This window comes from Pinus tabuliformis, chromosome J, assembly GCF_031772625.1.
Source record: "Pinus tabuliformis cultivar Carrire ecotype Pingquan chromosome J, CPIR1, whole genome shotgun sequence".
In the NCBI taxonomy this organism is placed as follows: domain Eukaryota; kingdom Viridiplantae; phylum Streptophyta; class Pinopsida; order Pinales; family Pinaceae; genus Pinus; species Pinus tabuliformis.
In genome coordinates, this window is record NC_142295.1 from 937,715,627 (window position 1) to 937,729,832 (window position 14,206).

A 14,206-nucleotide genomic window follows, 5' to 3' on the forward strand; every position below is an offset into this window, starting at 1 on the left:
TGTTTTGCATTAAAATGCAATGCAGTGGGAAATTTTTGAGAGTTCTTAACATGATTTTGGTTTATATCACATGATTGTAATGATATGTGGTGAATCTTACAATTAGCTAAGTCGTTAATACAAGGTAAGGTGTGGAGCTTAAATGGGTCAATAAGAAATATGAGCGATATAAGAAAGGGTTTAGGATATATGAGGGATCTTTGTGATATACATTCATGAAGAAATAGAAAAGTTTGTTTTATTTAATTTTATACAAAAATTTTATTTTGGAATAGCAATTAGATCAAAATTGTTACCTCAGATATTGCTTTTGAAGTTATAACCTTGGAGCTACAAAATAGTTGGAGAAAATTCCAATGTTGATGTTGCAATGTCTTTTTTTGTTGATGATAATTAGCTTGAAATGCACCAACGAAGAATTTCATGAAGTTCATTTTGATTCTCAGTTTTCGGTAATTGTAGAAACATTAATTTGAGAAACCGTAGATCTGTCGGTCTCCATGATATTTTTAAATAATGAATCCATATAGGCGAGGAGAATTTTTAGAAAATAAAGGAATAACATGTTCATAGAGTCTAGTTAACCCAACGTTTCGGACTTCCAAGTGAGTCAATCCTCAGGGGATATGCCAATAGATTCAGAGGAGATTAATGATGTATCATAGAGCTAATATTAAGCGTATATATATGGTTTATGAAGAGGATCAACATAAGTGATTTAGTCGGTCAGGGTTATTAATTATCTTGAATTACATATTCTAAATAGTTTATTAATATATTAAAGAATTGAGGTTTAGATCATTAGAGATTTAATTAAAGATGGGGATTTTATTACAAGTGATATTTTAATATTACTACCCACTATAATATATTGATTTAGTATAAAATTTAGGGTTAATTAATTATTATGGTTGTTATGTTTCGTTTTCCATTTATTTAAATTATGAATTTTAATTACAATATTTAGTTTTAAATCCATGCATTTCTTATAAGATTATAATTAATAATATACAATTAGTATGTAATTTTTAGGTTTTTTTTTTATTAAGCTTCATTGTATGGAGGTATTTGAGTAGATTATTAGATTAATTCAATAATTGCATCTATGAGTTAGGATTAAATTGTTTACTTAAAAATGGGGGTACTAATATAAGAGATTTTAATTAAAAATGTGGATTTTATTATAAGTGATATTTCAATTAGATTTAATATTACTAACTAATATAATATATTGATTTAATATAAAATTAAGGTTAATTAGTTATTAGGTTTGTTATTCTTCCTTTTTCATTTATTTAAATTATGAATCCTATTACAATCATTTAATTTTTAATCAAATGATTTCTTATGAGGTTATAAGATTATAATTAATAATAACTAGTCAAAAGATTTTTTTTAAGCTTTAATGTATTGAGTTGTTAATTTGGAGGGATTATGATTGATTTATATGTATTGTACTTTATTATAAAATTAAAGGGATGACCTTTTAGGATGAGCAAGTTTTGTGGAGATTGTTAGATTAATTAAGTAAATTATTTTTATATTATATGGTTGAGGACGGAAATGAGAATAAATGCACAATAATGAAGCTAAATTATAAGAACTAAAAATGATAAGGGAACGAAATTATTTCTAAGGGACTAGTGTAATGAGAGTTAATTGTTGGTTTTTTAGGATTTCAAGTAATGGTTTCCAAGTATTTCTTAGTTTTAATCCATTGTCCCGATTCAAATTGATATTTTTAGACATTTGCATCTTGAAACCTGGATACTAGAATCGATTCTAAAATATATGATCTTTACAAAAAAAGTAAGTAAATTGAATTATGCTGACCTCTGAAATATTTATCAAGCCGCTGAAAATAAGGTATTGATCAATCTTCAAAACTGGATACATTTTGTAGCTTGATATTTAGTAATTGTAATGAACTTTACCTACCACCATAGTAGTTTTAAAATAAATTTCTTGTTCAATTGTGTCAAAAGTTGGTTTTCACAATTGAAAATTTATTTTAATTATTTTATTATTATTATCATATTTTTTTCTTATAAAATTAGTTTGAGAAAAAAAAAAAAAAGGAAAATTCCTCTTACTTATAATCTCTAACTTATTTTGTTGTAATAAATTGTTGATAAACTCCTCTTTTGCTAAAGGCTTTTGATATAACCTTAGTCAATGACCATTTACCAAAAAAGTGATTCCTTCATCAATAGTCTTAATTTTTACTCACCCATTATCAAAGACTTCCTCAATTTCATAAGGTCCTAACTAATGGGTATTGAACTTGCCTTTAAAATTTTTGGATTTAGAAAAAAAAGGAAGATTCCAGTCACCTACTTGAAATTGCTTTTTCTTTGAGAATTTATCATGCCATTTTATTCTTTGTAGTTGTATTAGTGTAGTGAATTGAATGACTTCTTGTCATATCTCATTTAACTCATTGAGTAGAGTGATCCTTTGTTGTTTTGATTTTGAAATATTGAAACCAAGTTTTGATGTTGTTCAATAGTCTTTATCTAGAACTTGATAGGAAGTAATTTTTTTTGTCATAATACCAATTCATATGGCACGAATCCAATTATATTTAACCACATGATATTTTACGCACCTAATTCTTTTGGAAATTGATCCAACCCAATATGATGAATTTGAATTGTCTTGGTGAGAATAACTTCTATAATTTTGTGGTAGATTCCATTTTTCCATTAGCTTATGGATGATATGGGGTATTTATCCGATGCTTAATTTGGCATTGATGCATAATATTCTATAGAATATTTTATGTGAATTGAGCACCTTGATCTATTACAATTTCCCTAAGTACACCAAACATATGAATATATCTTCAAAGAAAATGTCTACAATCAATTTTTCAATGGTTGTAAGGATAAGTTTAGCTTCAACACTTATTTACATAATATTTCCATACCAACATATACCTTTTCTTTCATAAAGTTGGAGGGATAGGTCCCATGAAGCGTAGAGCACATTATTCAAAAGGCTCTATAATAACCTGATGAAGTACAGGCATCTCATCAACTACTAATAGTTTACCCATGCAATGGACACTATCACAAATCCTGGTATATTCCTTGGTGGCCCTAATGAGTGAAGGCCCATAATACCTTATTTTTGTGTGACTTTATAGGTTGCTCCCCTATTAGAAAAATTTCCTCCACAAGGTCATCATGACATGATTTTAAAATTTCATATACTTCATCTTCTCGTCCACATTGTCAGATGATCAAATCAGGTTTGGTATGAAATACATCCCCTCTAATCCAATGATATGTGGCACTTGATCTTATGATCATATACTTTTCTCTAGGTGAAAAATGTTGAGGTAAATTTCCTATACCCAAATGATTAGAAATATCTGCAAACAAAGGATATTTAGTATAAATTACAATAAATGATCATTTGGAAAATTATCATCTATAGTAAATATTTCATGGTGGTATTAAATTCTTGTAGTAAAATAAGCCATATAGTTATCCTACCATTGGCAATTGGCTTGTTCATTAAATATTGAATGGAAAAATGATCAATATTTATAAAAGTCTCATAACATGTACTATAATGCCTAAATATTTTTATGCATGTACTACTACAAATAATTTTCTGTTACTATATAGTTTTACTTTGCAGGTGTTAAATTCTTACTTACAAAATAAATGGCATAAGAAATTGGATTTTCTTTTTCACCAAATTTTGCCCCTAAAGTTGTACGTAAAGCATTAGTAGATATATAGAAAGGGAGAGGCTAGTTTGGTCCTCTCAAAACAGGTGATTTAGAAAGTTTCTTCTTTAATGTATCAAAAACAATTTGACAAGGAATATTCCAAAAAAGTTCACTATCTTTACCAATCAATTTAATTAATGGTGAGGCCATTTTTGTAAAAATTTCTATGAACCATCTATAATAACTTGCATAGGCTAAAAAAATTATCAGATATTTTGGGGTTTTAGGCAGTAGAATTTAAAAAATAACTATTATTTTTGTTGGATCAACCTTGATTCCTACACATGAAATACAATGTTCCAAACAAATCCTTTCAATCAGTAACACCTGACATTTCTTGTGACTTAATGAAAGATTAGTTTCTTGGTATCTAATAAGATTTTTTCAATATTTCTAAATACTTCCTCAAAAGAATTACCATATTCTATAAAATTATCCATATAGATTTCTACAAAACCATGAATCAAGTCAAGGAAAATACCTAAAACAACTCATTGAAAAGTAGCAATAACATTAGGTAACCCAAAGTGTAATACTCTATAAGCATAAGTCTCCCATGGGCATGTGAATGTTGTTTTATCCTAATCTTCTTGTGTGATTTGAATTTGGTTGTAACTGTTAAAACCATCAACAAATGATTTTTTTTTCTTGCTAACATATCTAAAACTTGATCTATGAATGGAAGAGAGAAATGATATTTTAAGCTAGATTTATTCAATTCTCTATAATCTATGCAAACTTTCGATTTACCATTATTTTTAGGAACAATTACCAATGGTGATGCACATTGACTATCAGAAATAAAGTACATAAATTCACATTTAGTGATTTCTATAGTTCATCTTTCATAATTTCTTTTAAGACATGATTCATATATTGTCGAGGTTGCCTAACTGGTTTGGAATTTTCCTCAATATAGATGTGATGCATACATGTATTAGGATTAATTCCTCGCATATTAATGTACTCCCAAGCAAATGCACTAGAAATTTTCTATAACATTTGAATTAATTCTTTCTTTGGAGATTCTTCAATATTAAAATTAATATTCAAAGTTCCTTCTTGATTAATTTCTATGGGAGTGGTATAGGATTCTGCAATTGAATTAATGAAAGACATATAATCAAATAAAGATGATAGATTAGCCAAAGTACAATTTTCCTAATTTTTTTTATCTAAGTTATAAGCACAAGAAGAAGATTGTTGCCTCCCAAGCTATTGAGCAAAATCATAATTATTAACGAAATTAGTAATTCAATTTTCTTCAATATATTCCTTAAAACATATAGCTTGATTTGTTGTTAAGATATGTTGCACAATGTCTTCATTGCTATTCATATTTAACTAGTGGATAGAGAGTGAATTTTTTCACTATGTTTCCATTTGATATTGTCATATCTCCATATCAACAAATAATAGATGCATTAGTTGTAGTTAACCATGGTCTTCTTAAGATTAATGGTTGCCCTTGTAAATTAGTTTTAAGCATTAAAACCATAAAATCTATGGGATATTCCCATGAATCTAGGGAAACCATAACATCTTCTAATAGTCCTTCTAGATTTATTATAGATTTGTCTACTAATATTGTAGGTGTGTGATGAATATTGCTTAATTGAAGATAATCTATTACGTGTTTTATTATTACATTGGTTTCTACTCTTAAATCAATTGAAGCGTTTTGAATTGCAATGCTATTAATGTGAATTTTAACAATAGGACTGCCTCGATCAATATATTTATCAACATGAACTTTCCCATCATTATATCTGCCAATTTTCCAATACGATGCATTGTTTGCATATCCTTTTTCTTTCTTTCTAGTTTTTCAACAGATGATTCCATTTTTGTTCTTGTATAAATTAGAATATATCTAATTGATTGCATTAAAGGAATTCAAATACATACATTCTTCAATTCATCTAATAGGCCATTTTATTTTTGCATTATTTTCTTTTCTTTATTCAATTTTTTTGAAAAATGAGGATCTCGAGATGTTAATGGTTTACCTAATGTAGGACTAAAACACGTTTGCTTTATTGAATTATTATTTACTTTATCAGAACTTTCTTATTTAGTTTGTTCTTCAATAATAACAGGAGAATCTTTATGAAGTACTTTTCTTGATCTAAGATGAATATCATTAAGATCAAGAGGAGCAATCATATATGCTGGAAAATTCTATAACTCCACAATGTAAGTGGGTTGAGCTACTATAGTATTGGGGTTTGGAATGGGTTCTGCAGGTAGTTGAGTAGGTTATGGAGGAGGTTGAGTTAAGGGAAATTGTAATTGTTGTGTTTGAAGAAATTTTGGTTGTGGAGGTTGATTAGGATAAGATTGTTGGTATTGAGAAGAATATTGTTGTGGATATTGAGGATATTGTGGAAAAATTGGCATGCCTTCATAAGTTGACCCTCTCCATCCTTGTTTCCAATGTTGGTTCTAGGCTTATTATGGTGGCTATTTTTGCGAAGGTGTAGGTGTATTCCAATTATACCGTTGACATTATTGATAAGGATTAAACTGTTGTGTGGGGTATTGAGAAATACTTGTTGGTCATGGATTCCAGGATCTTCTTGGTGCAACATAACAGATTTGTTCTATGGCTTCATTGTCTCCTTGAAAAACTGCCTTTAATCCTTGTAATGATGGGAAATTTTTTTGTTGTATGATTTTCTTCACAAATAGCACAAATGTCGATATTATTTAAAGGTCATTCATGCAAAGGAGGTTTCTTTCAACATTTTGGACTTAAAATTGGCAATGTTGCATTCTCTTCTTTATGTTTTAGTTGAATTTTTAAAAATATCTAATTGATCACTAAGATTACCAAGAATATCTATTTTAAATTTTTCCAATAGATTACCAATTTCACCTCTACTTACCCCACTAGATGTTGATTTGGTGACTCTAGATATTGTATCTCTAGGTCCCTTGCCATACTTAGCCTTTCCTCGATAAATATGCTTGCAAAATTCATAGATTTTTGGAAAAGCTAATTGAGACACATCTCCCTTACCAATAAGATTCAATATATCTTCCATTCATCTCTAATTCCTCAAAGTAGAATACTTTTGAGAGTATCCAAATTTAAATTTTGTCGCTTCGCTATTTTGACATTATAATGAAATATTTCTACATAATATTCAAGAGGCTTATCTTCTCTTTGTGACATTTTAAATTTTTCTTCTCACAAGTCATGATTTATACAATAATCTTATATTTATCTAGAAATAATTGATACATTCTATCCCAAGTTTTGGCTACTATTTATTATTAACCTCATAAACCATTGTAAATCTCCATCCTTGAGAGTGATCGGAAAGAACTATAGTTTTTGGGCTTTAGGAGAATAGCCATAACTACGACATAATACTTAAAATTCGAAGAGAGAGGTTTCATGATCTTTTGTTCACATACCATGAAAGTTATGAAATTACTCATGGTGAAATATTTTTCATATAGACATTTGTTGTTGGATCTTTAAAAGGGAATACAAATTCCTCTTCAACATTTTCATGAACTATTGTTTCTCTTCGTCCTTGCCTTTTTCTTGTTTTCCCTATTTCTTCACGTCCCTCAGTTTCAATCATATCTCCAATTATAGAGTCTATTGATGAAGCAGAGTATTATTCTAGTTCTTTAACTATATTTTCATTAAGTGGTATCTCTAAGTCTTCATTGCTTAATTCTTCTTCAGTAGGATGAGAGTAGAATATGACTACTAGTTGTGGATTAGTTGTGGTTTATTCTTGAGGTTATTCTTCTTTCCCTTTGTCTATAATGTGGAATACATTCTCTATGTCCTCTTCTTCCTATCTATAACATGGAATCTCTAATCTATTCCCTCTTCTTCCTGCAGCGTGTAAGGGAATTCTAGATGTAGATGATATGGTTCTTACTACACCACAAGTTGAAGTAGTTAGTGTGATGGGTGGTCAAATAGTTGGAGTGATTCTTCCTGTAATGAATCTACCTCTAAAATATCTTTGCCTATTCATGCATTCTATTTATAATTTGTTCTAAATGCATCTAACTGATAATATAGAAAAATGCATTGAACTAACATGACATGTTATTGGAGAAACTCATGAAAGTGAATGTGTTGAGCTATACACTACAAAAAATTCTATAATGTGGTCAAGTTTTCATATTACCACTTCTTCTACTACATATAACAAATGTTAACACAAAATAAACTAAAATACTTAAAGAACTAATACCGTTTAATGCTTCCCCACCAACAACACCAAAAAAATATCATGTAATTTAATTGTCTTTAAATTCATACATTAAATGATCAATTTGGTTTCATGATCTTGTGAAGAATAGGCACTATACGTGAAGGAATCAATAAATCAATATATAAAATGTTCTAAATGATCCTAACTAAAACTATTATATAGTTAAATTGATCTATGATTTATAAATTACTTTTATAAGCTCCAGTTACAGTGTCCAACTACGCATAAGAATGCTAGTCTTTGCAGTTTATTATGAAAGTAATATCAAATCAAGACTTGCGTTTTAGTTTCTTGTAGTTTTGCATTGCAATGAAAATCATAAAGGAATTAATATTGTGTGAATAAAATAATATTATAGTATCAAACCAAATGAATACTAATAAAAAAAATGAATTTTAAACTACAAGCAAAACTTGAAGCAAAACCTGAAATTAATTCTGAATGGTACGCAACCAAATTACAAAACGGAAGAAAAGATAGATCAACGACTTGAAAATTAGCCTTTTTTGGGGGAGGGGACCTCCTTTACATCACATAAATGAACAATTCTTGGATGATACAAATGATAATACCTCCTTCGTATATATAGGATTCTAAGGGGTCACAATATAATCATAGCCTACATAACAATAATAATGTAAGGGCATAACAATAATAAATGGGGCACAATAATAACAATATGGGGGCTACATGGGCACAACAATAACAATAGGGGGGTACACTAACAATAAAAATAAGGGGGCTACACTATTTTTAAGGGACCTAACATGCCCCTCTCCTTCAAAAAAGTGTCCTCAACGCTTGAGTAGTTATGGATGCTTCTGTATAAAATTCTCATCTTCCCATATGGAATCTTCAGTGGGTAAGTTCTTCCACTTAATGAGATACTCTGAAATTGATCGATTTTGTAGCTGTCAGGTTCTCGTTTCCATGACTTCTTCAAGCTCAAATATGAATTTTCCTTCTTTGTTAAGTTATTCCAATATTGTTTGAACTGGGAGCTTGTCACTGATAACCTTCTTCAAGCATGAAACATGGAAAACTAGGTGTACTTGAGAATATGTAGGCAACTCCAATTTGTATTCCACAGTACCAATATTTTGCAACACCTTGTAAGGACCATAGTACTTGGGTGATAATTTATTATCCTTCTTAGATTGCTTGAGGGACATTTGTTTGTATGGTTGTAGCCGTAAAAATACCCAATCGCCTACATCAAAAAAAAAAATCACTGCGATGTTGATCTTCTTTTCGTTTCATTCAATTATGCGCCAGAGTGAGGTTATCCTTTAAGAGTTGGAGAACTTGTTGTTGATGCTTGATGTGATATTCCATTTCTTGAACCTTAGAATTTTCTCTCAAAGATGATGTGATGGATGGTGGATGATATCCATAAAGTGCCATAAATGGGGTCATTTTTTTGCAGTATGTAGGAATTTAAAGGGTAAGTTCCTCAGACAGAACACCAAAGGACACCTCTCACAAACAGATCACAGATCAATACACCAGTACTTTTGACGTGGTTAAAACCCTCAAAGAGGGAAACAGTCCACGGCCAGAGCCAACGTGGCCACTTCAGGCAATTTATTAATAAAAGAATGAAAATTTACATAATCTTCTCTCATGGACGGTTAACCTACAAATGACCCTCCATGCTCTTTAAATAGAGATCATGGACCAATCGGGTGTTAAGCCACGGATCAAGTGTCAGTAATACTGAGAAGAGAATGAACCGTCGGATCACTACATATCGTGACCGTCGGATTGTAAGTTACAAAATGTACATAGTAAAGAAACACACTTTACCTAACTCTATACTAGACCAAGTTATACTTAACTATTTCCTATGTGTCGGAATATCCTAACATCCCCCTTAAGAACAACTTGGGATAGGATTGAAGGATTTACAAATATAACACAATAGGAGAAGGAAGGAGGCACTAGAGCCTATCCCCCCTTAGTGACAACTTCCTGAACTCCAACCATAAATCGAAGTTTAGTGAACTTTGCCTCTGTGAGAGCCTTTGTAAAGATGTCTGCAACTTGATCATCTGTTGAACAATATTGCACTTCAAGAACATGGTCGTGAATGAGCTTTCCAATGAAGTGCATGTGCAGTTCAATGTGTTTACTGCGCTGATGTTGGACTGGATCTTTGCATAGTTGAATGGCACTTTGATTATCACACCAAAGTGTAGTCAGATGTTGCTACTGAAAGCCAAACTCTGACAGGATCTGACGAAGCCACAAGGCTTCCTTACTAGCTTTTACGGCACCACGATACTCTGCTTCTGCTGAAGAAAGAGAAATGGCACCTTGTTTCTTGCAAGCCCATGTAATAGGTCCTAAACCAAGAGTGAACACATAACCTGCAGTAGACTTCCGATCATCAGGGTCACCAGTCCAATCAGAATCAGTGAAACCAACCAATAGAGGAGATTCTTCGGCACTGTAATGAATCCCAAACTGAATTGTACCTCGAACATAACGAAGTATTCTTTTAGCTGCTTTCCAATGACTTTCACGTGGGTTTTGCATAAACCGAGCAACAAGGCCAACAGCAAAGGAAAGGTCAGGACGAGTATGGGTTAGATACAAAAGTTTTCCTACAAGTTGACGGTATAAGGTAGCATCAACTTCAAGAGAAGTACAAGTGGCTGAAAGTTTGACTCCAGACTGAAAGGGAGAAGGGGCTGGCTTACAGTCTTCCATGTGAAAATGGCGTAGAATATCACAGGCATACTTGGACTGGGAAAGGGAAATACCTTCCTTGGATTGTAAGACTTGAAGACCAAGAAAATAATGTAAGTGTCCTAAGTCTGTCATTTCAAACTTCCTTTTAGAGCTAGACTTCACATGGTTTATAAGGTTGGGATCACTACCAGTCAGGATAAGATCATCAACATAAAGAACAAGAATGATAAGAGACTTGCCCACTTTCTTGGTGTAGACAGTATTGTCAGAATGACACCTAGAAAAGCCATTTTCTAAAAGAAAGTTATCCATTTTGGCATACCAAGCTCGAGGGGCTTGCTTGAGACCATAAAGGGATTTCTTAAGCCAACATACAAGGCTGGAGTTTGTTTGTATAAAGCCAATAGGTTGTTCCATATATATTTCTTCATGCAAGTCCCCATGCAAGAAGGCGGATTTAACATCCATCTGATGGACTTCCCATTTGAAAGAGGCAGCAAGGGAAAGAACAAGGCAGATAGAGTTCATTTTTGCAACAGGGGAGAAGGTTTCAGTGTAGTCAATGCCTTCAACTTGTGAAAAACCCTTAGCAACAAGACGAGCTTTATGTTTATCAACTTTCCCATCTGGTCCATACTTGTTTCTGTAAACCCATTTGCATCTAACAAGTTTTCGTCCCTTTGGTAGAGGAACAAGATCCCATGTATCATTTGCCAATAATGAATGATATTCTTCATTCATAGCTGCTTCCCAATCTGGATGGCCTGAAGCTTCTGCAAAGGTGTCAGGATCATAATTCACTGAAGCTTGAGCTAGTAAAGAAGAGGCTCGATCAAACTGAGAACGTGTACGCCGCTGATCTGTAGGATCTCCGACAAGATCACCTACTGCATCCCGAGTAGCACGGACCCATTTTGGAAGCTGAGGAGCTGAAGGAGGATTCTGAGAAGGTGGGGGAGGATTTTCATCCTCGCTTTCATCATCTGAAGAAGAAATATTTTCAAAAGTAGAAGAGATAGGAAGAGGTGGCACATCCGCCGAACTAGGCTCGTAGGCTGATATATTTTCAGCAAACTTTACATCTCTTCTAATGATAACATTTTTGGACTTAAGTGGAATAAGTCTATATCCTTTGACATCTTCAGAATATCCAACAAAAATACATTTTTCACTCTTAGGTTCTAAAGCTTTATGTTTCTCATCTGGAATATGGGCCCATGCTTCACTTCCAAAAACACGAAAGTGACTTACATCTGGTTTAATTGAGCTCCATGCTTCTTCTGGAGTGATATTCTTTAAAACCTTAGTAGGAGTGCGATTTATTATGTAATTTGCACAGTTAATTGCTTCTGCCCAATAATTAAGACTAAGTCCTTTAGATTGAAGCATACAATTAGCCATTTCCTTTAAGGTGCGATTCTTCCTTTCAGCTACACCATTTTGTTGTGGAGTATATGGAACAGTATATTGCATTTGAATTCCATTCTCAATGAAAAAGTTGATGAATTTGTTGTTAACATATTCTCCGCCATTATCAGATCTTAGCTTAAGAATTTGATGTCCAGATTGTTTTTCAACAAAGGCCTTAAAGGCCAAAAACATGTTAAATACTTCACTCTTGAGTTTTAAGAAGTATACCCAAGTGCGTCTGGAGAAATCATCAATGAAAGTTAAGAAATACTTGTAGCCAGAGAATGAAACAACTGGAAGTGGACCACATAAATCACTATGCACGAGCTGTAAAGGGGCTGAGGCGTGCCAAGAGGCACATTTTTCAAAACTGTCCCGATGATGTTTTTCGAGTACACATCCGGAACAAACACCATCTCTGCAAGATACCATTGGAAGACCTGTCACCATATTTCTTTACATAGATTCTGAAGAGAGCGATAGTTTAAGTGACCAAATCGCTCATGCCAAAGTTTGCTCACTTCATCATTATGAGCAACAAATACTGAGGGAAGATTTGATGACCCAAAGTTGTGAAACTTATACAACCTTGTAGAATCATCAGCAATGCCAGTAGCTAAAATCTGTCTAGGATCTCTTAGGTCCTTAATTACAACATCGTGAGGTGAAAATTCAACGATTTTACCTTCACCTGAATGGGTTATCTGATATACAGATAGAAGGTTGCAGGATAAGGTTGGAACACATAATACATCATTAAACTGACCATTGTCTAGATGAACAGTTCCAGTCCCTACAACACTAAGAGATCTATCATCACCAACATATATATTTTTGGTGTTACAATCATTTAAAGAAGAAAACATGGCTTTGTTTTTGGCCATGTGATAAGAAGCTCTAGAATTAATGAGCCACTCATGAGAATGAGAAGAAGAAGATACATTTAGTGCATAGCCAGACCGAGATGCTTGACAACCACATGCAGAAAGTGCCATTCCTGAAGATGAAGTTGAAGTTGAAGAGTGCTCCAAATGGATGTTATGCTTCTTCATTGTTGCTTCCAAGGCTTCCATCTTCTTAAAGCATTTGGATTCTAAGTGGCCATCTCAATTACAAAAGTTGCAATGTCTATCAGTCTTCTTCCCTTTGTTTTTGTTTGTCTTATCATTTTGTTGAAATGATTTTTCATTTTGAGGCTGAAATTGCTTGGGACCCTTGTTTGGTTTAGGACCATTCCTTTTAGGATACAACTTCTTAGGATTCTTTGGTTTTGGTTGCTGCTGGGTGGCTAACGCTTTCTTAGAAGAGTTTCCAAGATTAAGAAGACCAAGGTGTAAGAGTTTTTCTTGTTCTCTTATTAAAGAATCACAAAAAGAATCAAAGGAATGGGACTTGTAGTCTTGTCCTTGAGAAATGAAAGCTTCTCTTGTAGAATGGAAGGTGGAAACAAACACAGAGTAGGTTGGTCCCAACTTAGTAAGAATGGAATAGATAAGGCTACTATCTTCTTTCTTAACCTTAACACCTTCCAAGAGAAGTCTAAGGGTCTTGAACTTGGACAAAAAATCTTCAATGCAAGAAAAATTATTGGGGTCCAATGTAAGCAACTCATTTTCAAGTTGATGGGCTCTAAGTTCATTTTTTATTCCAAAAACTTTAGTAATCTGTTTCAATGTTTCATCAGGAGTATCAAGTTCTGCAATATGGAATCTAAGATCTGGAGAAATAGACATCTCTATCAACCCACGTGCTTGATCTTGCCTATTTTCCCATTTAGCTGCCTTATCTTCATCTTTCGGTTTGGTTTCTTGGCCTGTGGCTATTCTGTAGAGATCTTTACTTCTAAGTAAATCCACAATGTAGGACCACCATTGGAAGTAGTTGGTGCTGTCAAGAATAACTTGGCATGGACTTTCCATTTTAACAGAAACTGAAGCTATAGATGTTGAAACTAAGTGTTCCAATGGAAAGAGCTCGAAAAATTAGGCTGGTTCAAAAAAAACGGTTCTGAAAACGGCTTCCGAATGAAGAAGTTATGGCTTTTTGAAGAAAATTTGATGAAGATGCCGACGAAGTGCGGGAATGTGCGGAAATGAAAAATCCGCCCCCACAA